Source organism: Stegodyphus dumicola, chromosome 1 (assembly GCF_044657685.1).
Source record: "Stegodyphus dumicola isolate Sdum_Otavi_A_Nest chromosome 1, ASM4465768v1".
NCBI classification, from domain to species: Eukaryota; Metazoa; Arthropoda; class Arachnida; order Araneae; family Eresidae; genus Stegodyphus; species Stegodyphus dumicola.
In genome coordinates this window covers 256,963,062-256,988,668 of record NC_140768.1, presented here as the reverse complement: position 1 = coordinate 256,988,668, position 25,607 = coordinate 256,963,062, and positions in this window count along the sequence as shown.

Here is a 25,607-nt window from a genome sequence, read left to right as displayed (position 1 = left end):
TTTTCATTTTTAATAGCGACGTTCTCTTATTTGAAAGTACTTGGAATTAAATCCACAGCTCCGTAGTCAAGTTGTTTTACCCGCCTTTTCTACACGTACAGTTTTAGAATGTTCTCGAGATATTTAAAGCGAACTGGATTGGTTGACGAGGCTGACATCATTTCATGGAAGCTCCGCCTTTCCAGAGGCTATAAAAAGACTCGCAAAAGGAATATCGGGGCTTTTTCTTAAATGTCATGATGCAGTAAACTTCATACAAAAAGTTATTAGTAATTCTTTTTTATTTACTCCGGAGATCAGATTTTTGTAATTGCTATTTTCTCCTGAAATATAATAAATGGATCCTGTTTTTTAAAACTATCGTCTGATAATTTAAGCTACGACTATATTGATGATTCTTCAACAATCTATTTATTCCGGACAAAAGCTGGTACATCACACATATATATATGTGATGTATCAGCTTTTGTCCGGAATAAATAGATTGGTGAAGAATCATAGACAAAGTTGAAGCTCAAAGTATCAGACGATAAGTTTAAAAAACAGCATCCATTTATTATTATTCAGGAGTAATAGCAGTTACAAAAATCAGAACTTCCGGAGTAAATAAAAAAGAACTACTAATAACTTTTTGTATGAAGGTTTACTGCATCGTTACATTAAAGAAAAGACCCCGATATGTCTATGTCATGTCATAACACAATTAAGAGGCAATCGGCCTAGTGCGGCCTTTACCAATATATTATAAGTAGGGTGTCTTTAATGATGAGTTGAATCCAGTAAGATGGAACGTACTTTTTGCACTTAGTGCAGAGTGTCTAGAAGAGAAGTAAACATGGCCCCACGATGTGAGGATCTGCAACTTGAGAATTTCTGCCGCTCGGCTATGCTTGTCTTGAGAGAAGCTGCGAATTAATCTTTATCTGCAAAGTTCAGAACCATCTCAATGGCTTGAAAAGCTAGGCAAAGTTTCTGCATATTTGATTTGGCTGATTTAATTCTCTGAACTATTGTGGTTATTGATTTCATGAGAAAAAGGGTTTTATGATCTTTGAAAATATTAATGATTTCTGCTAAATTTTCCTGCGGGTTTTTCTGCTTAACTTTGTCACTGTAAAGGTTTTTAGGCATTTCTTGATTAGTTTGGCCTGAAGCTTGAATAAATTCGGGCAAGTCATCTTTAGTGGGAATTTCTTGTGGTTTTTCTGTCTTCTCTAAATGATTTAATCTTTTTCTGTGTACCTTACAACCACGATAAGGAGAAACGTGATTTTCGTGACAGTAAATACAAGTTGGTTTTTCATCTGGTTTTAATTTACAGGTATTGGATCTGTGATTTTGTCCGCACTTACAGCACCTGACCTTTTTAAAGCAGTTATTTTGGGAGTGCCCGAACTCCTGGCAATTGAAACATTGAATTGGGCGTTTTCTGGGCTGATATTTTTCTATTGTGATATTGAATCCGAACATATTGTTTAATTGATGAATTTTCTCTCCTGCAGAATTTCTTTTTAGTTCAAGGAAAAATATAGGTAAATGGATAATTTGGTCTTCTGCTTTCTTCGTGAATTGCTTTACTTTAATTATAGGGAAGTTTCTGCGTTCTAAGTCTGCGTGAATTGCTTGCTCTGTGTAGGATCTTGGGATATTTTTAAGTATAACTTTAATTGAAGAGGCTGAGGAAATTTGTAAGACCCCGATATTCCTTTGCGAGTCCTTTTATAGCCTCTGGAAAGGCGGAGCTTCCAAGAAATGACGTCAGCCTCGTCAGCCATTCCAGTTCGTTTTAAATATCTCCAGAACATTCTGTAACTGTACGTGTAGAAAAAGCGGGAAAAACAACTTGACTACGGGGCTGTGGATTTAATTCCACGTACTTTCAAATAAAAGATCGTCGCCATTAAAAAAGAAAAGAACATAGAGTTAGAATTTTAAGTGTATTTTTGACTATGGAATTTTATTATTACAAAATATTCCCCCCATCTGAAAAGGCTTGAAGCCGGGCGCCTCGACCACAAGACATTCCAGATAGTGAAAAAAAAAAAAAAAAAAAAAAAAACGCGACAACAGCTAGAAAATTATTTTAAATAATTGCTTAATTTGTTTGAAGAACTCGCATCCAGAATTCGAGTTTCAATAGTAGACACTCTCACTATAACACAGTCAATAATAATATCAATAAAATTGTAAATAATATACCTTAATATATTGACATTTATAAAAAATAAAGAAAAAATAACATTATGCATGCATTATTGGGAAAACATTTCTCGAGAACAGTTTCAGTTCTGGATCCAGGTCTTTAGAGATTGCTGCAAAACATTAGGAGCAGTTCGTATTTTACAAATCTTTCATTTCCAGTTCGCCGTGGCTTTAATATTAAAAATTTTTATTTGAGGTGAGGTATTCCTCTATTATTTTCTTCATATCATTGACAATTGCAATACTTGACTAATTTCTTAACATTTCCTTTTGACTTTTAGTTTGTTTACGGTATTTCATTTTGACAACTTATTCATATAAAACATTTATTTTGATAATAATCATTTTACACAATTTTACCTTTTACTATCGACAATGACAATTATGTCATATACTGCATTGTCGTTCAACACAACTTTCTACTTCAATAGTATTTTATAGTTACCATTAATGTCGTTGACAAAAAAATTAACACATAAATACAAAATAAATACAAAGATACAAAACAACACACCAAAAATTTACAACACAGAAAATTAAACATTAAATAAATTGAGGTGCTCTAATTACCTTTAGTAGCAACCCCAGTTGAGCGTTTACCAAAAGGATGGTGTGTCTACCTATTGGTGATGTAGTTTAAAATTTCCTGGGTCTTGGTAGTGTCGTAGTCTGGAAATATGGACAATATCAGTAGGTTTCTTTGTGTGGTAATTCTTTCTATCAATTTCATAATTAACCTCAGATAATTTTTTGACAATTTGGTATGGTCCAGAATAGGGAGCTGTCAATTTACGTGTATTCGGAAATTCAAATTCATCAAATAAAACTAGATCACCACGTTGAAATTCTACATCTGAAATTTTGTGTCATAACGACTTTTATTCCTTTTATGATATTCAATAGTTCTCTCGTTAGCTAATTTTCTCGCTATGTCAACCGGAGGGTAAGTATTTTGATCTAGGGGAGAATCGAAAGAAAGTTTTCCGAGTAAAAGATATGCAGGGGTGAATTTAGTTACCGAAGGAGGGGATTTATTACATTCACTAATAACTTGATCCAAAATTTTCGTTCATGGAATTTTCGATGATGTAGAATTTACTTTACATCTTAAACGGGTTACTAGGGTTTGGTTCACACGCTCTACTTTACCATTTGTCTGGGGGTGATGGGCAGGAGTTAGAAGTTGTTTTACATTATAATTTCGAAGACATTTTTTGAATCTATTGCAGGTAAATGCGGCATTGCGGTCACTAAGGATTTTTTCGGGGACTTGAATTTGGAAAGTTTGTTTCAAAATATTAGCATAAGTTTTTGTGGTTGCACTTTTAGATGGGAAAGCCCAGACATATCTTGTGGCATGATCGATCACAAGATGTAAATATCTTTTTGTAGAATTATAATAATTAAAACCGCCGACTGTATCAATAGAAAGACATTCAAAAGGTTTATAAGTTGAGGGTACTTCTTGCATAAGTCCAAATTTTTTGGTTTATTTCTTTATATTAATTTGACAAACATGGCAATGTTTCACGAAATTTCCAATATCTTTACTAATGTAGGGCCAATAATATTGTGGGGTGATTAAATTTAACATAGCATGAATACCTGGGTGTCCGAATTTTTCATGAGTTTCAGTTAATAATTTTAATCTTAAGGATTTTGGTACCACAATTTTAGAACCTTTTTTTCTTCTTAATTACCATCACATCATTTAGCTCTACATATTTTTTATCACACACATTGTCACTTTTTTGCTGTTGTATAATTTCATCACGATTAAGTAAATACACAGAATGTGTGAGCTGTTGAGAAACAGGTTGTCTAGAAAGCATATCAGCTTCAACGTTTGTAGAGCCTTTTTGATATTTAACTTCGTAATCAAACATACTGAGTCGGAGTGACCAACGGAATAATCTGCCTCTTAAATTCTTAACATTTTTAAGCCAAACGAAGGCTGCATGATCGGTATGGATAGTAAATTTTTGACCGTGAAGATAGTAATAAAATTTATCTAATGCATCGACAATAGCAAAACATTCAAGTTCTGTAATTGCATAATTTTTTTCGTAATCTTTTAAAAGTTCAAGAATGGTAGGAAACTGTGTGTAATACATTACTTTCGTCTGGCTGCTTCAAAACAGCTCCCACAGCAATCTGTGATTCATCAACAAAAGCATGACAAGGTTTATTTGGATCATACAATGGTAAGACTGGTTTTGAAATAAGAATATTTTTCAGTTCGTCAAAAGCAGTTTGACATCCCAATGTCATGGTATATCTTTTTTCAATAATTTATTTAGAGGAGATCTTAATTTAGCATAATTAGGTATGAATCTATGATAAACATTTACACTGCCTAACACTCTTTGCAGTTCTTTTACATTACTTGGATATTTCAAATTTTTAATACTTTCAATATTTTGGTTATCTGGGGTAACTTTACCCTTTCTAATTTCATAACCTAGAAAATTGATTTTATCTTTGGCAAAGACACATTTACTCTGGTTCAATTTAATACCTTCTTGAATAAATATTTCAAATAATTCACTCAAATGCTTTAGATGTTATTCTTTGGAAGAAGAGTAAACAATTATGTCATCAAAATAACTACAAGCAAATTGGATTTTATTTTTAGTGAGGATGCGTTTAATAACTCTGTTAAAGATAGCCGGTGCATTTTTGAAGCCAAAAGGGAGTCTTAGCAATTCATACAGTCCAAAATTTGTAATAAAAGACAATTTTTCGGTGTCATCAGGGTGAATAGGAATGTGCCAAAACCCTGATCTTAGATCTATTGTAGAAAAAACATTTGCATTACTTAATTTGTCTAATAAAAAGTCTATCCGGGGCAGGGGATGAGCATCAGTCTTTGCTAAAGCATTCAGCTTACGATAATCAATACACATTCTGGTTTTTTGCCTTCATCGCGTTTTAATACTAAAGTTACTGGGGATGCATAAGGATTACTACTTTCTTTAATAATTCCATTTTTTAATAATTGATCAATTTGTCGTCTAATTTCTTCTTCTTCCTTAGGGGAAGTTCGATAAGGTCTTAAAGTGACAGGCAAATCAGAAGTCAAGTTAATTTGTTGTGGTTCTATGTTAATTTTACCTACATCCCTACATCATATTTATTTTTGGAAAACACATTCTTATATTTATTTAACAATTTAATTAATTCAGGGTTTTCTTCCTCCATACTCTCTGAATCTGTCGTTATTTTACTACTTTGTTTTTTCACATCACGTTTTTGAATTTTTAGTTTTACATTACTTTCATTATTTACATTAACTCTTGTTACCTTAGACATCTTATCATCATTAAACTTCATAATATTAGACTTATTGCCTTCATTAACTATTATACCTTTAGACACATTATTTTCATTAGATATATTATTTTCACCAACACTTATTACCTCAGAGATATTACTTCTAGGTTTTGTGTTAACTGATGGCTTTACATTACTGTTTTTTTTTTCAAGTACTTCATCAAGTTGTACATGCAAAGAAACTCTGTTATTTACATTCACAGAGTTTGAAATGTTTTCATTTCTTTGAGTTACCACTAAATTACTACAATCAATTTTTAATTCAAATAATTTACATTCATTTAAACCCAAAAGAACATAATCTAAATCAGTATCTAACACTAACAAGTTAATTAGTTTAATAATATTTCCAATTTTCATTTGCAATCTAGACATTTTATCAATAGAAAAATTTCCTTTAGTTTGCCTAATTTTAATACCTTTTACCTTTTGAATTTTTAACTGTAAATTGTTTGCAGATTTTTCTGAGATGATAGACAATGTCACGCCAGTGTCCAAGACACAGTCGACTGATCTGCCATGGGACAAAAATCCCTTAATTCTTAATTGTGAAATTCCCGAAGAATCAGGCCCCGAATTTTTGTTTTCCACATTAGAATTAGTTTCAGTTTCGTTGTTCTCATTTCGGAATGGGCAGATTTGAGCCCAGTGATAACAATTTGGTATCCCTTTTTTGGTACATATTCTACAAGGTGATGGGGCTATACCGTCAAAAATTACAATTAGTATGGTGACTTACAACTTTCTTTCCGTTGTTGATATTGCTGTTAGATTTATTTCCAATTTGTTGAAAACTATGAGGTTTGTAATTAGATGCATTGGGTCGATTATTAACAAACTGACGATTATTATTTCGGAAATTAGCTTGTCTGAATTGTTGACTATTCCTATCTCTGTTATAATTTTGTGAATTTTCATCTTTAAATCCATGAATTTGTCGACGTTTGTGGGCTTGTTCTAACCAAGTTATCGGATCAGCGGGACTTTGAACAATCATCAAAGATATTAAGTTCGTTGGCAAACCATCTGTCAAACCTTCTAAAATCATTGATTTATCCAAATTAAGCCGCTTACCCACTTCCATTTTCTTTCGAAAGTAATTTGTGATGTCTTCTCTGGCATTATATTTTAAATTAGCGAAGTCGCCGAAATTAGTTAAGGTGGGATCGATAAAGTTTTCTTTTAATATTTGTTCAAATTCTGAGTAAGTTTTTAGCTCATGGCAATTTTTAATATAGAGCCAGCGGGCTTTTCCCTTAATGTAACGAGAAATATTTTGAAGTTTCCAATTTTCGTCCTTATTTTGGCAGACTTTGTTAAAATACCTTACCAAGAAATTATGTCATTGTCCTTAGAATCTTTAAATGGAATAATATTTAAATCTATTGTATCTTGATTCACGTTTAGTGAAACGTCAAGATTAACGGGTTCCTGATTTGTCGACATTTTAACTGAAACTTTAAAATTTTCTTGAGAACAAAAATGTGCACTTTTCTCAAAATATTTTTACAATAGTTAAAATATTTTTTTAAACCAAAAACTCTTCAAAGTATTATCAACACTTCATAGAATAATAGACTTGAATAAAAGTTTTGTATTCTCAAATTTTATGATCACCACTACACATTTCAGGATAATATCAAATCTTACTTAGATTACTATTAATTAGAATAAGACCTGAAATTTAAATAAAATCGTAGTTACTTTAACAAAATATATTTAAACCAAACTATTGTCGTAGCATCTTATTTCACACACTGTGAAAAAAAATAATTTCTTAAAATCTGTTCTTACTTGGCTGTTGAGTACACTATTTAATCCTGCTCGTTTGTGTGCTGTTAAAAAAAAAAAAAAAAAAGCATAAATGATTGAAAATATTCAGCCTCTTTCCAGCAGACGATGCGAAGACAAAGCTGTATCACAATTCACAATTCTTCATTTGTAAAAAACAGACACAACTTGCACTTAAAAAGTTCTTTCACTTCTATTAGAATTACTTTCCTCCTGTTCTGCCGACTTCTTGTGATGTATCAGCTTTTGCCCGGAATAAATAGGTTGGTGAAGAATCATAGACAAAGTTGAAGCTCAAAGTATCAGACGATAAGTTTAAAAAACAGGATCCATTTATTATTATTCAGGAGTAATAGCAGTTACAAAAATCAGAACCTTCGGAGTAAATAAAAAAGAACTACTAATAACTTTTTGTATGAAGTTTACTGCATCGTTACATTAAAGAAAAGACCCCGATATTCCTTTGCGAGTCTTTTTATAGCCTCTGGAAAGGCGGAGCTTCCAAGAAATGACGTCAGCCTCGTCAGCCATTCCAGTTTGCTTTAAATATCTCCAGAACATTCTTTAACTGTACGTGTAGAAAAAGCGGGAAAAACAACTTGACTACGGGGCTGTGGATTTAATTCAACGTACTTACAAATAAGAGATCGTCGCCATTAAAAAAGAAAAGAACATAGAGTTAGAATTTTAAGTGTATTTTTGACTATGGAATTTTATTATTACATATATATATATATATATATATATATATTTACATTAATTCTCTTAGAAAGAATGTTTTAAGTAGTAATTTTTTCTCATGTTGTAGATTATATAAAAAACATGTTCTTTAACATAGAAATTATTAGTCTTAAAAACTCTAAACAATATGATTTAGATCGTTTGCATCCTATATAAGAATCGGGCCACCCAGGGGTGCATTATAAGCGCTGCTGGAGTGGTTTATTTCTTTCTCATTTAACAAAAATCTTTTAATTCAGATATTTATTATTTGAACTTTGCTTTAAATTTTATTTTTAATTAAAATGTCTAAAAATTGAAAAACTATCTTCAGTTGAAACGCATTTGATGCAACGGATATTTAAAAAAAATTTGACAAGAATGAAAAATAACAAGTGTAAGAATCGAAAAATCTTAATTTTCTTGTGTCAGCACTGAAAACAAATGCAAATGTAAAGAAGGAAATTAGGAGGAAAAAAGCAAAAATTTAAAGGGGAATCTACTTCAAGGAAGCTGGAGAAAACATTTGGACCTGTAGACCAGCAAGTAGCAGCAACTGAGTTAGTACTAATGGAAAAGACAAAACCTATATTATTTGAGATTAAATTGAAGACCGACTGGTTTTCGACTATATGATTGCATAAATTTAAATTACCTCATAAAACATCATATCGTATCATAAACGGAACATCCTATTATTTCTCAGTCTAATTACTTGAAGATTCAGGAATTTATCCTGTGACCTTATAAGGTATTACTTCCGCCTTCTTAGCGTGCCTTCGTGGTGAAGTGATCTGCACCCTCGGCGCGTATTCGACAGGTCTGTGGTTCGATTCCTGGCGACGGCATTGTTCATTTTTCAAGTTTCCTGCTTCCAAAAAATCCTAATGACTCTAAAACTTATATGGATATCATCTAAAGACATTTTCCCTCTTGATTTAACCGGTCTTTCCTTTCATCTTATGCCTTCAAAATGCTTAGCCTCTAAAGACTGATAAATTCCGTGACCAAATACTGATGAAATGGATTGAATTGGATTATTAAATTACGCCAAAGCCGGGCTATCTGCCTGAAAGGAAGGATGCCTTCGTGAAGAAAATCATCTGGCATACACGTTACACATGAGAAAAACCACAAAAACGCCCATGAAACCAGTTCGTTTGCCGGGATTCGAAACCTGGAGCGAACTACCAGTGTTCAGCGACTTTACCGCTTGGACCTTTGTGGGCCTTAATGAAATGGAAGGAGATACCTTTATTTAAAATGAATGCCAGAAATACCAAGATGTTTTGAAAAGTTGGATGCCTTTTAATATACTTGCAGAATGCCTGAAGAAAAAGAGCAAGCCATTAAGAAGAAAAAATAAATGTTTGCATAAAATTTAGTATTTTTTTAAGTATTTAAAACATTTTAAATCTTAAAAATATTCGATTCTTGCGATTTCAAAAATAAAATCCTTGACTAAAATATGAATAACTTTTTAAGAAATTAAATGTAGGATTTTAAAATTGTGTAAAGCAATGGCCACAATGATAAAACTGTTTAAAACAATATATGCAAGTCATCCTAAGTTAAAATGTTGGTTATACATCTCTCTTATTTATATATCTTTTCTGAACGGAACATTGAAAGGTGTGTTAACTGTGCTTTACTGTATTTTCTCTTTTAATTATATGTAGTTTTCAAATGCATCGTAGTTTGGCTCACAGACTATCCTTCCGAAAGAAACGCGGCTCAAATAAATCAAATCAAATTCTGGAAAATTTATATTAATAAATATATTTAAAATGCTCAGTTGGAATGAATAAATAGAAAATTTTAAAACAATTATCTGAAGAGACGATGCAACACCAAAAATTAAAATAAAAGTCTAAAAATTTAAAAATTGCCTAAAATAAAAACTATGACTAAAAAATAAAGAAAATTATTTAAAAAAAAAAGTAAACGATGTACCTTTTATTTAAATTACGCAGTTCGAATGAGTAAATAGAAATTTTTAAACAGTTATTTGAAAGAAACCGCGCAACTTAAACAATTAGAATGAAATTCGAAAAGAAAAAATCACTTAAAATAAAAACAATTATAATTAAAAATATAATATAAAGAAAATTATTTGAAAGAACGAGCGATTGTGGCTCTTTTTCCGCTCACGCATTATGTATAAAGGGAAATGAAAATAGGTTGCCACTTATTAAGAAGGTCGCCAATTCTTGGCGCAAGCTGAGAAAAAAAGCGCCAATATGAAATTTTGAATTTCTCCATAAATTTCGCACCAAACTTTACAAAATTTAATATTTAGACATAATTTGAGTCGTAGAATCGAATATGTAAAACAATTGGTATGTTATTTCAGAAAAAAGTCCGATTTTGTGTCCAAATGCCTACGTTAGAATAGTGCTATATATAAATATAATATGTATCCTAAGTCGCGCTTTCGAAACAAAAACGCAATTTTATAACCAAAACTAACATAAACAAAAGACACGCTTGTTCTTTTCTTAACTGGTTTTTATCTTTCTTATTAAGTTATTTCATAAGACAAAATTGAATTTAATTAAAAAAATTAAATTTAAATACAAATTTAATTAAATATTCTTTGCGCCATTGCTGCAAGGAATGAAACTTAAAAAGAAAAAAATCAAAATAATTTTTTAAAAAATTAAAAAAAAATGTGCAAACATATAAAAGATTTAATTCTTGAACTAATCTACAATATCATTTAAATTCAGAAACATAAGCAAATCAAGTGCAAAACTAATCCATGAAAATAAATTCACTAATTTAGCAAATTAAAATTAAACTAAACAATTTTTTTAAAAATACATAAGTGAATGACTGTTGAGTAGGCAGGAGACAGACTTATCAAGGGGAAGTTGCCTCCAAACCTAACTCTTCAATCATTCAATTCGTGTTTCGTCATTCATGCAGGCAAGGGTAAAAGTCAAAATCAAAAGTAAATAGTGAAGAATGTCCAAAAAGAAATACCAATAAATGGTACCTTTAGAAATTAGCAATTAAAAATTAAAGTTCTAAAAGGAAAATATCAATGAAGTTTTTTGAGAAATAAGCAATGTAAGGTTTAGTATTAAATTAAACTTTTAAAAAATTAAATTTTTAAAAAATTAAATTTTTAAAAAATTAAATTTTTAAAAAATTAATTTTTCAGAAAAATTAATTTAGAAACCAATGCATTTTAGAAACCCTTGTAAACAGAAACCTCCCCGACACAAATATGCATATAAATAAAAAGAAACTAAAAAGGAACTAGATATAATTTATATAAACCAATAAGAAATAAAAAGAACTAATTCATAATTTATAAAAAACAAATATATACTTAAAAATATAATTTCATATCTTCATATAATTTCATATAACAAACATTATATACGTAAAAAAGCAAAGTTAAAATTAAAAAATGTGCAAACATATAAAAGATTTAATTTTCGAACTAACCTACAATATCATTTAAATTCAGATAGCATAAGTAAATCAAGTGCAAAACCAAACCATGAAAATAAATTCACCAATTTAGCATATTAAAATTAATAAAATTTTTTTTTTAAAAATGCATAAGTGAATGACTGTTGAGCAGGCAGGAGACAGACTTATCAAGGGAAGTTGCCTCCAAACCTAACTCTCCAATCATTCAATTCGTGTATCGTCATTCATGCAGGCAAGGGTAAAGTCAAAACCAAAAGTAAAAAGAAATACCAATAAAGTGGTACCCTTAGAAATTAACATTTAAGAATTAAATTTAAGAATAAAGTTTTAAAAGGAAAATACTAATGAAGTCTTTTGAGAAACAAGCAAGTAAAGTTAAGTATTAAATTAAACTTTTTTTAAAAAAAAATTAAATTAAAAAAAAAATTTTATAAAAATTAAAAAATAATCTAGAAACCAATGTATTTTAGAAACCCTTGTCTACAGACACCTCCCCGACACGAATATGCATATCAATAAAAAGAAACTAAAAAAGAACTAGACATAATTCATATAAACCAATATGAAACAAAAAGAACTAATTCACAATTAAAAAAAACAAATATATATTTAAAAATATAATTTCATATTTAGAAAATACTTAAATACTACATAAAAAAATTTTTTTTAAATACTTAAAGCAAGTAAATAGTAAGTTTTAATTCTAACTTACCTACTATATGAGTGTTGGGGTCTGCAAAAGTGTTGTTAAAGAGAATTAAGTGTGTTCTTCAAATTATATAGATGGCGCTTATGTAGGTAAAGTTGAGTGTGAAGCTGCTTTCTTTGTTATATTAAAAAATTTTTGTAAACAGTAATATTAAAAACATTAAATTAAAAATTAAAAATTCTAAAAGTAGTAATTATCAATTATTTAGGGAGTTAAGTAGCTGAGCCAATCAAGATATGTAAGTTTGCTTGAAGGAAAATAAAGTTAAGTGGTATTGTGAATAAAAAATGTAAACTGTTTCTAATGTGAAATGTGTGTTCTGTTGAAAAATTCTGTAAAAATTGTAAAAAACGTGTGAAAAATTTTTTTGTGTGAAAATTGCAAATAATTAAAGTAATTAAGAAAAACTGAAATGTTTTAAAATTAAAGTTTTAAAGTAAAATTTCCCAAAATTTTTTGAAACGAAGTCCTTAAAAAACCTCTAAAAAAATTCCCAGAAATTTATTTAGGAAGTTAATTAAAAGTTATATTTAATGAAAGAAAAATTAAAAGTTTAATGAACTTGATTTCAATTGGTATAACAAAACTTAACTAAATACTGGCTAAAGTATGGAAAATTAGAAGAAGATTAAAATCTTCACTCAATTCGGGCTATAATTGAGACTTTTGAAAAGAGTTGGTCCTTTATTAGTAAAAGGAAAGAATCCAGTATTGATTAAATATACATATTTACAAAATATTTACAATAAAATTTACAAGATAATTTCTTTACTCTTCTATATCCTTCATTACCCTCCAGCTAAGGTTTAAGGTAATGTTATCATATCCAAAAGAGCCAAAAAATTATAAAGTAAAGTCAATGCCTGCCTTTTTAATATATAAATTAATAAATTTTGGTGGTACTTGGTTATCAATTTGAACATTAATTAGCTTTATTATTTCTTCCTTTAAATCGTCTATTTCAGTACATATATTTTTTATTCTGATTAATTGGCTATGAAACGTGTTTTCTATTACTCTTCTAGAGATATTAGAGTTCCAATTAATTAGTTTAATAGTATGAAAATGGAAATGCCTTCTTTTATCAAATAATTTAATTTTGCTGTGTTTAATAATTTGCAGGTCTAGGAATTCAATAGTATCTTGACTCGTATTCGTTTTATTAAGTGTTAAATTATTTGGGTAAATTTTGAATTGCTCAAAAGTAGAATTATTATTGAAAGTTATAATATCATCTATATATCTAAAAGTATGAGCAAATAGCTTTAATTCATTTTTATTTAAACTTAATCGGAATTTATATTCAAAAGTAAAAAGAAATAGGTTACAAATTTGTGTAGAACTGTTTGCTCCCATAGGAATTCCTCTAACTTGCTGAAAGATCTTATTATTGAATTTAATGTAGTTATTAAATAATGCACAATTCAGTTAAGTATTCCATCTTTCAATACAAAGGATGTCAAGTATGTCAGGAAAAAGTTGTGGGAGTTGCATTAAACTAGTAAAAATTTCTTCTAATGGTAGAGAAGTATAAAGGTTTTCAAAGTCATAGAAGTTAATGGATTAGTTTTGCACTTGATTGAATGGATTAGTTTTGCACTTGATTTGCTTCTGAATTTAAATGATATTGTAGATTAGTTCGAGAATTAAATCTTTTATATGTTTGCACATTTTTTTTTAAATTTTTTAAAAAATTATTTTGATTTTTTTCTTTTTTTAGGCTTTAAATTTGCTTTTTTACTTTTATACGTGTTTGTTAAAATTTAAATTTAAGTTAAAATTTAAATTAATTTCAAGAAATTTAAATTTAAACAAATTTAAATTTAAATGCTTATCTGTTATTTTCGGGTGGAGATGAAACCATGCAATGCCCAAAATAACCTTCTGGTGAAGATACAACCTCTACCTTATGCAATTTCCAAAATAATCTTAGGGTGAGGACTTCGCTGGTGGATGTAGTACCTAAAAAAAGAATATGAGTCGATGTCTTGGAGTCGTAAACGAAAAATGTTTTTTTTTCTTAACTAGATAAATCATTCGAGCCGCACGTTGGGTAGCCAACTATAACCCAAACTAACATAAACAAAATACTCACTTGGCCTTTTGAAATAGTTTTAATTAACAAAACACAATTAAGATAAAACATTACGATTAAGGGCGTTATAATTACACATTTAAGTTACAAAGTATATCTCGGGGAACAACATCTCGGGGAAACAGCATGCTTAGTTCATGACTCCCGCACATCGACTGACTGGCTATAGTCTTTGTTGGCCGGTGTTTTGTTCCGGCGGCCGCTAGGTGGCACTCGTTGAGCCGTGGGGGTTACAATTTGAATTTTGTCAATCGGCCCAGTAGAACGGGTGATATAGAGCTGTCCCATTTTTTTTCTCCGCAGTGTACGTGGTTTGGTACTTATATCGACTTTCTGACACGTACATTTCCTTTTGTTAAGCCTATTAAGTCAGCTTTAATTAAAAGTTCTTTGAAATGTATATTTTCTTTAAGGAAAAAATTAAATAATTAAAATTGTTCATAAATCAAAAAAGTAAAATAAACAAAGGTGGTCTATTTATAGTGAGAAATTCCAGTAACCTAACCATGCCGAATACTGTTTTTCACGTTAATGCTGCCTTAGAGCATTTTTATGTATGCACATTTCAAAGGTTTCAAAATATAATGCTAAGACCTGTTCCGAACTGTGTTTATTAAGAACACCTCTCTTTACCAGGATCTAAGTATCATGTTTACTGACCATAATATTCCGACAAAAATTTGCAGGATCTGCTACAGCCATAGAACTAACCTGACCAGTATACTCTAGAACTACTTTATTTCCTTACTGAACAGCTATTTAATTGGCGTAGTGTAGTTCACGCCAGTAGGAAGTAGCAAACGTTTTCCTTCAAATTTGCAGATTTCTATTTTAATTAGAGGCCACATGGAACTATATGAAGAGGGCTAGTAAAGGCTATGTATCAGTAGTGTGTTAGTTAACAAGATTTGGCGATATCCGAGGACAGATGTATCATGACTTTGGCAATGTTCAAGGAAAAACATGAATTTATTATTCTTTTATCTCAAGAGAAATAAAACATTACACAGTGCAAACGCATTATTGTTTCCTTGCTTTCTTAAGAATCAGGTGAACATGAAGGAATTTTCCCGTATCTGTGTAACAGAACTCTGTGAAATGTTGGAAATATTTTATTGTGTATTGTTTATGAATTAAACTATAACATACGAGTGTTTACGTGTATTACATTATTATTGCATTTTGAACAGCTTTAAGCATTATCAACAAATCATATGTGTAACCCAGGATTGGGAATTAGCATATTCGATCTCTTCCAAAATGACTGAATATCATTATTACGATATCATTAATCATTAATAATTTGTTAATTATGCTCTTATTAATGATTGACTGGAAAAAATATATATTCTGTAGCAAATGTGAACGATAATTCGGCTGTAGATTTAAGACTTAATTTTTTTGTTTATCATTCTAAATTCTTTTTATCCAATTAGTACTTTATTTCGTTATATTAGTCACTTTGTCATTTTTTTTTTCTTTTTGTACCGATCTAAATTGTGCTTAGTAAAAAAATTTAAAAACTTACTTGGAATGTTTCAGAAATCCTATTTTCAACTCCTTGACCTCAAGTGTTGCCATTTAAGATGAAAGCCTTTTCGGAAGGCTTAATAACCGCAGCGCCCTCGAATGACATTTTATCGTGGGATGTGATCGTGAATTCTCAACAACCCGCAGTGTTTACAGCTGTCGACCGCAGAAGTCAAATGTAGGAAGAGGTAGTGATAGGCAATTAGCATTTAAAAAGCTTTCCATGACCCTCAGGTGTTTGTGGGATATCCAGACCATATTTATCCTGCCTCTGTTTCATCTATTGTTTGTCAATGCAGGTTTCCGTTTAGTAGTGCCTTATTTTAGATGAGTCCTGTAATTTTAAATGCAAGATAAGAATGCAAAGATATGCAAAGATAAAAATACAGCTTTAGATGAGTCCTGTAATTTTAAATGCAAGATAAGAATGCAAAGATATGCAAAGATAAAAATACAGCTTCAGATATTATTATTATACTTTTCTTGTTTTAATTACACCAAATAACAACAGTTATTAAACAGGTACAAATCCTAAAACTATGCATTTTTTATAATGGTAATACCTAACTTCTGAGTTGAATATAAAAACTGTCAAGTGCAATTTGAATATCGTTTTATAAACGATTTTTTCTTTATATACTTTTAAACGTTCCTTGATACTTAAGAAATCATTACAAATTTTATGTGACAATGATTAGTATTATTATTAGTCACTGATTACTACTTCCGCACGAAGTTCAGAAATTATCATATTCACTTAGATATTCCAAGCACGTGTTAAGTATTTCTATTTTTGTTATAGCTCCTTTAAAGATAAAAATACTGATCAAATATGTATTTATTCAATTACAGTGAGATAAAATCATAAGAATAATTTAGTAATAATTAAATAATTTAATCATAAGAATAATAAGTTCTCGGAAATTTTGCAGAAATATTTTTTAAATAATTAATTTAATGTAATCGACATCGTTCAAAAGGCCGATTTCGGCTAAAAATCTCAATTTTCTTTAATCAACAATTTTAAAGGCCACATTCTTAGGTATCAAAAATGACATTCCCCCCTCCTTGATATGTTGATTAGAAGTAGATATATACCAGTTTTCCTACGAGGCCGACAAACCGGAAACTACTGTTTGCCACACCGGAAGCCAAAGTTTAAAGGGTAAATTAAACGTGCAACTTTCACCCCTCTTTATACTATTTTTTTAACTAATTTTAAGCATTTCAATATTTTTTGGAGATTCTGGTAAAGTATTTTTATTATGTATTTTCTCAGTTTCATTTCGCAACATAAATATTGGTTTGGCTCATAATATAAATATAAACATAAATATTTTGTTTGAAGTGAAAATTTTGAGTGAAAAATAAAATGTTTTGACGCTTTTCGTTATTCGATAGGAAATTAGTGTCCTGTACAAAATAGTATATTTAGTTCTTTTTTTTTTTTTTTTTTTTTTTTGCTGATGTAATTTTTGTTCTTTTTACATCATTTAAATGAAGTACCAAGTCGACAAAAAAGATCATTTTCGACACCATCTGCTTTTTACGTTTAACCGGAGTGCTAAAGCCACAGAATCAGCTCGAGAGATTTGTAAAGTGTATAGTGAAGAAGTGATGCTTCTTGTTATGATAGCTCAAAATTGGTTTAAGCTATTCAAAGAAGGCAATTCAGAAACGGTGATTTCTAACATCGAGATATTGAACAGTTTGTGAACGTTGGGAAGAAGTTATAAAGAACAATGGAGAATACATTATCGATTAGTTGTTCATTTCTTGTTTATGTTTGAGGAAACCTTAACTTAAAAAAACATTTAAAAAAAAGTGCCAGAACATATTAACGAACTCAATAGTTGTGTCATGTAATATTAATCTGAAAACTTTAAATGCGATTTTTTCTTACTTTTTTAATGATTTTTATATTTTATATTTTTAATATTATTTAATTTTATTTTATATTTTATATTTTATATTTTTAATGATTTTTATATTTTTATATTTTTAATGATTATTATTTTCAGCCGTGATAACTCTAAAAGTTCCTTATAGAATCACTTGAAATTTTGTACACACAGTTTATACTTTATTATGCGTGACGTAGAGTAGGAGTTAAAAAATTAAACTTATAAAATCTATATTATATAATTTTTTCCTTCAATAGTGTATGTTTCATTTTTATTTTTTTATTTTTTTATTTTTGAATGCTGAATAACATATTTGGCTATTTACTACTAGTGAATCAATATTTTAGAATTATTCTGCTTCAGTCTATGCTCATGGTTAGTACACTTTACATAATATAATGTATAATATAAAATGAAGAGCTTGTTTTGTCATCATTATTTTGTTGTCAATAAGTGTTGATATATTTATCAATTTTGATCTACAATTTTTAGTTTTTCTGGATAAATTAGGTAATTAGGATTGTACTCACACTTAAATATAATCACTGCAAGGTAATAAGAACTTCCACCAAATTAGGAATTTTTCACTACCTTGCAGTGATTACATTTAAGTATGAGTACAAACCAATAAAAATAAAGTCAGAAATATAACAAACATATATATATATATTTAAACAAACATTATATACGTAAAAAAGCAAAGTTAAAATTAAAAAATGTGCAAACATATAAAAGATTTAATTTTCGAACTAACCTACAATATCATTTAAATTCAGATAGCATAAGTAAATCAAGTGCAAAACCAAACCATGAAAATAAATTCACCAATTTAGCATATTAAAATTAATAAAATTTTTTTTTTTAAAAATGCATAAGTGAATGACTGTTGAGCAGGCAGGAGACAGACTTATTAAGGGGAAGTTGCCTCCAAACCTAACTCTTCAATCATTCAATTCGTGTTTCGTCATTCATGCAGGCAAGGGTAAAAGTCAAAATCAAAAGTAAATAGTGAAGAATGTCCAAAAAGAAATACCAATAAATGGTACCTTTAGAAATTAGCAATTAAAAATTAAAGTTCTAAAAGGAAAATATCAATGAAGTTTTTTGAGAAATAAGCAATGTAAGGTTTAGTATTAAATTAAACTTTTAAAAAATTAAATTTTTAAAAAATTAAATTTTTAAAAAATTAATTTTTCAGAAAAATTAATTTAGAAACCAATGCATTTTAGAAACCCTTGTAAACAGAAACCTCCCCGACACAAATATGCATATAAATAAAAAGAAACTAAAAAGGAACTAGATATAATTTATATAAACCAATAAGAAATAAAAAGAACTAATTCATAATTTATAAAAAACAAATATATACTTAAAAATATAATTTCATATCTAGAAAATACTTAAATACTACATAAAAAATACTTAAAAATACTTAAAGCAAGTAAATAGTAAGTTTTAATTCTGACTTACCTACTATATTAGCGTTGGGGTCTGCAAAAGTATTTCCAAAGTGATGTAAGTGTGTTCTGCAAATTATATAGATGGCGCTTATGTAAGTAAAGTTGAGGGCCAAGTTAATTTTAATTCGCTAAATTGGTGAATTTATTTTCATGGTTTGGTTTTGCACTTGATTTACTTATGCTATCTGAATTTAAATGATATTGTAGATTAGTTCGAAAATTAAATCTTTTATATGTTTGCACATTTTTTTATTTTAACTTTAAATTTGCTTTTTTACGTATATAGTTTGTTTAAATTTAAATTTCATTCCATACAGCAATGGCGCAAAGAATTAATTAAATTTGTATTTTAATTAAATTTATTTAATTTCAATTTATTTTTGAAACAATATATATATATATATATATAAACCCTTCGAACTAGGTCGGTTAGCTTAATACAAATATTTAGGAAAATACAATACTAATGACAAACATCCTGCACTTATTTCAACAGCATGCCTTTTAAATTTCTTAATCTGCTGCACGAGTTTTAATTTCCTATACCACGCTTATACCGCTAGATTTACCATTTTATGCAAGAAAGTAAAGCTTCTGGGAATTTCATTTATCTTCTACTTATGTGCAAACAGTATAGTTTCTAAAAATTTGCTTACATGAAGTCTAAATGTTGTTTTGATATGAAAGACAAGTTTCAAATGTTACATTATGCCCAAAGGGGCATTTTTTAACATTTTGTGTGTTACATTTTTTTATTAAATATGGCATTAAATATCGCACTTAAACCATAAAATTCAGTTCAAAAGCAATAACACAAAATAATTTTAAAATGAGCATATCTTTAGAATTTCCGATACACAGTCTCGCGCGATGGAGATAATTTTTTTTTTTTCGTACAATGTTGCCATTGTTCGCTTTGAAATCGTTGAGTTTGTTAATCAAAAATTCTTTAATGTCGGATAAAATATGAAATAGATAATAAACAAATTTCAAATTAGGGCTTTCAGATGCCTATATTGGGTGGAGGATTGCGTTATTCATAATTAGATGGGTTTAGGTACCGTTGTTTCATCACAACGCGAGAAACATATATACATTTATGCAGATTCTTCATTATTTAATTTATTTAAATATAATATAGGTCTGTAATATTTGATATCAAAAGTTTGAAAAGTGATTCGACGTAAACTGCCAAAACAAAATTAATAGCCCTTCTGGGCTAACTCCCTTTGGGATAGTAAAATGCAAAAAGAGGCGGAATAAATGTAAAAATTAAACAGAAGCAAAGCGTGAAAGAAATGTACGAAGCGTATAAAAAAACGTAAAAAAAAGTGCAGTCTTGCAAAATGACATTGGACGTTTGCAGTTTGGAAAACGTTATTCAACGTCTCGGGAATAGTTTTCAGTTAACTGATATACACTTAATATTCTTAATGAAAACATTATTAATACTGGTAAGCATCATGCATAAGAAAAATTTATAAATCTTACCTCGTTTTCTGCAGAAATTTGCACAGATGTTTCATAATTAATTCATTTCTTTATTTCGACCTTAACACAGCTTGTTTTAAGTACCGTGCTATCCGGCATTACTTTGAAACAATTCCGTCATTTTGCAAAATGCCTGGAATTAAAAAAAAAATTGATACATAATAGATAACTAACTAATTAAATAATAAAAATACATGGATATCGCCAATGCTGACGCTTGCCCTGAGGCCTTTAAATGGCAGTTCCGGTATTTCAGTTTTCACTTCCGGTGAATTAAATGGGTTGTAAGTTCTCTTGTGATAATCGTAAGCTTAAAAATAAACCACTTTTAGATTGCTAAGAAATATGTCCTTCAAAGAGAACAATAAAAACACAGGGAGGAGAAATAAAATATTTTCACAGAAATGATGATTTTAACGTAACGCGATTCTTTTAATTAGTATTTCATAGTGGTTTTCTTTCCAAAACTTTTTCTAGTTACTCTTTTCATGTTCAGTCTGTACAGAAAATTTAATCCTGTTTGAAATTTGAAGAGTTTTTGTGAAGACCTTGTAAAAGGTTGTCGGATTTTTTTAATACAACTATTTAATTAACCGAATCCCCTGGACTTCATTATTGTCAGTTTCGACGTTTTTAATCGTTTCAAAACACTTCTTAAGAAGTATGGTGGATAGAGTGTTCTTTCTATACGTTTAACAAATTATTTATTTTGTTTCAGCAGATGTCTCTATCACTTTTCGATTAAGGGAGGGGTTGAGTGCATACAGTAGTGTAAATATAATTTATGAGGCTCAGTTTTTACCTATAATAAAAACGATACTGCATTATTACTTATCATGCTGTGGTCATTCCTAAGTTTGTAAAACATCTTAAATGGAAGAAGTAACTGTCGACCTTTAGAAACTTGCATTTATTTGCAGTCCGATGAATCATCATCAGTTAGCTAATATATAAAGTATCAGGGGATCCAAAAGCAATAGGAAAAGTAAAAACTAAATTATTAGAAAAGTATAGAGATTAGGCATGATACAGTTTTCAAAAATTTCACAGAAATACATGGAATTTTTTTAATAATAGAAGATTTAATTGCCGGAATAGTTATATCTTTCGCCGACCGTTTGCGCGTCAGTTGTGTCAAAAGTTCGTACAGGTACGCGTTGAGGCAACGCTGGCATCTGTACATACATTTTGTACATTAGGTATGTTTGGGCCTTGCTAATTGTTAAGATTCCGCCTCGTATGGAATTCCAAGAGAGACAACGCCCCTGAGGCACAGTCCAAGGGCATCCCCTTGTCGCACAGACATTATATGCTTACAAATATATATACGCTTAGAAATATCCATGCCTTTTCCGGAATTCGGACCCGGGGCCTTCGGGACAGCATTTAGCGACACTAACCACTATCTAGCCTGGACAGCCAAAAGTTCGTACTGTGGAGCAACACAGTTGGCAATGCAGCTAGGGTTGCAAATGTTCAAGGTGAGGGCAGCCATCTATGAGAACAGCCGTCAGGCGTGGTCCTATATTCTGCTCATCATCGAAGTAAGATCAATTCTAATTTCTCTCACATGATGGCGGGTAACGTCAACAACTTCAGGCGACTTCTGTACACCTGTAATTTCAAGAAGCACCGTAACATAAAGTCACAAAATATACGATTTCAAGACCTTGGATTATGAGTACTGCGGGAAAGAACGACTGATGACACTATCACAGGCAAATATCTTTAGCAGCAGGTGCTAAGCAGAACCTATGCGGAGGACCTCGATTCTACACTTACTTTCTGTTGCAAAAGGGAATGATGCTGCCCTTTAAAAGCACCGCATAACACTCGACTGTGATAGAAACAGCTCGAAGTGAACTGCTCTGGGATTTATCAAAAAAAAAAAAAAAAAAAAGGACTGTAATGAATGATGCAGTGAACTCGTACCAGGCTATTGCATCTAGATTATACAAAAAGTTGCGTATGAGTTTCTTTCTCACACATATACAGCAGATGGGTGCATTTACATTTCAAATAAGAGAAAAATGTCTTTGCAGTCCACTTGACTTTTGGCAGGCAGTTCGTATTGTTTTCCATTTGTTGAAAAGCCCAAAATAAGTCTCTCCCGAAATCGGTTGATTTCAGTTCTTGTAAGTGCTAGATTTTGTAAGAATACGTCCCGAGAATTATCTTGACTGATAGTCACACAGTCCCGTACCAATCTTCAGCTCTCCTGGATAATTATAGTTCTGCTTATTGAGGAAAAATGTAAATACTCAGGCTACAAAATATTTTGATATTAAAAAAATCATTCCGTGCATTTTTGTGAAAACTTGCTTTTGTCCATATTATTGGATTTTTAGTTTCTTCTGTTTCGTTTTTGGATCACATGGTACATATTAATGATATAGAGTTTATCACAATAATTTAACAACTCTGGATAACATTAGAGTATAGATTTTGACTTGAAAAATAACTTGCTTTGTTGTTTCTTTCTTAAAATAAAAGCTATTTCTCTCTCTTTTTGTTCTATTTAATTTACTTCAGTAAAAAGCGTGATACGAAAGTTTCTACTATGCATTCGACCCTATCCTTTACATGGATTTTTAAAAGGAGTTCTAATACTTTTTTATTTGTTGATAATAATGCCCTGCAGACATAAGCCCCAGCATAATACAGTGGACATAATACATCAAAATACATAATACAGTTATAATACTTATTAGCTATCAACATAAGCTAATGTTGATGAAAATCAAAAATTATATCAACTAACAATGAAAACCGAAGCTCTGTAACATTTTTTATGCAGGAATAAGTTCTCTTGAATTATCTTCAGATTTTTTTGTTGTTTAACGCATTTTCAACAATTTCAACGTATACTTGTTTATTTTAGGACAACATTGGAGTTTTACATTTATTTTTGTTTGCTTCAGATACATATTTGATAATAAGAATGAGAAGATCTGGATAAGTCATCTGCTTTGGTAAGCATATTTATTAGCAAGATCTCAAGTATTTTCGTGTAAAACTAATTCCAGTCTAATTTTAAATAAATAAAATATTTAAAAGAATGCCTTAGTGGGATACTTAGAAGGAAACACAATAGTATGTACTTTCGTTTTATATAGGACTAGAAATTTTATTTCATTTGAAGAAAACACAAATATTTTTCTTATATTTGCTTTGTTCCAAATGAAAATGTAGTAATAAGTATTTACTAGCAGAGCTGGAAATATTACCTTTGCTGAAACTTGCATAAAATATTGAAAATAAAAAAGAATTTATCATGCAGATAATTTTTTTAACAGGTAAAATTAAGTAATGGTCTTTTGAAGATATAAATTGTGTGTATGGTGTTGCATTTATGATATGTAACAATACGATTACTGTTTGATTTAATTTCGAACAATAAAACACAATGACAATGTTTCAAGAAATGCAAGAATAGAGACATAAAGTAGACACATGTAATGGAACAAAATTGCAACGATCGACAAACTTCATACAAAAATATAAAGAACTTTCCTAAAAAGGCGGAATCAGTCAAATATAGTGAAATGAAACATGCATGAGAAAAGAAATGTAACATCCTTGTTGTACGTATATTAAATATATTTAAATTCCACTGCAAATGCATTCCAGAGCAAAACACATTTTGAAAAAATCCCTGCGTCAAAAATGGCTATTTAAGTCTTTATTGTAACACCCGCTTGTGCTATTTAAATTTTGAAGTTTGCGAGCAACCTGCTACATGTTTCTTTACACAGAATGTGGAATGAATCTTGATTAAATTTAAGTTACCATCTGATGTAATTAAATATGTTCTGCTTTAAAAATGCCAAATTTAACCAACCTTCAATTAGGTTAGTTTGACTGACTATGACAAAGTGTACAAGTTCGATTTTCCTAAAGGAAGGGACGCCTTCGTGAAAGACATTCTAAAAGGAAACTGGGTCGTATTCATGTTACATATAGGGAAGACCACGAAAAAGTTCCATGCATCTATGCATCCAAACATCTAGGCTTTCAGTTAGCCCGTTTGCCTAGTTTTGCAACTCAAGTCGAACTTCAAGCATTTAGCTGTCTCCAGCCGTCCGGTCACTGGTGGTGCTAAAACAACTTGTGGATCGAAAGTTATGATATTTCTCTTTCTAAAGATAAACTTTCTAGGAGTTAACTAATAAACATTGTAAAACTCATATAATTGACATTGCTAGAGTAAAATGTATATTATTAGCCATATACAGAAAAACTTTTAAGCATTGCTTATGCACATATATAAATGAAACGGAAATCTGAAATCATCTGGTGAAAGCAAATATTTTTATAAGGCTCTCAAAGGTAAAGACTAAATAAAAAGTCTGCCAACTCAAAGAACAATTGCAGCATCTTTAAATATCTTTGTTTTAAAAGTAACGAAATGATAAACAAAGATTAAAATAAACAAAATTGTAATAATAATCGTTTGTTGCCTCTTAAACTTGTACCTGAGGAAGAACTATGGTGTCAAAATTTTACCAAAATTATCCAACTGGGAGAAGATCGGAATGTCTTGCAACTTTTGATGAAGAATTTATCTAATTTACTCTAACAAACAACCAAGCAAAAACGTCGGTTACTCTACCCAAAATGATAGAAAAGGTCCAGTTTCAGGAATAAAAATTACAGAAAAAGAAAAAGTTAAAATTAGCTCTTATTCGATTCCTTCGGCGAACAGTAAAAGAACACCACTAATTAGAAGATATATTCTTACGTAAGAAATCAAGTTTTATAGCGCCAAAGAAGCGAAATCAGACAGGACATTTAAAAAATAATTCTTTTATTACAAAGAATAAGTTATAATGCACAAAATGTGTGAATAGCATCTGATTTCTGCTGGAATTTTTTTTTTTTTATTTACTTGAAAATTTCTATGATAAAATATTTAACTACGATATTGC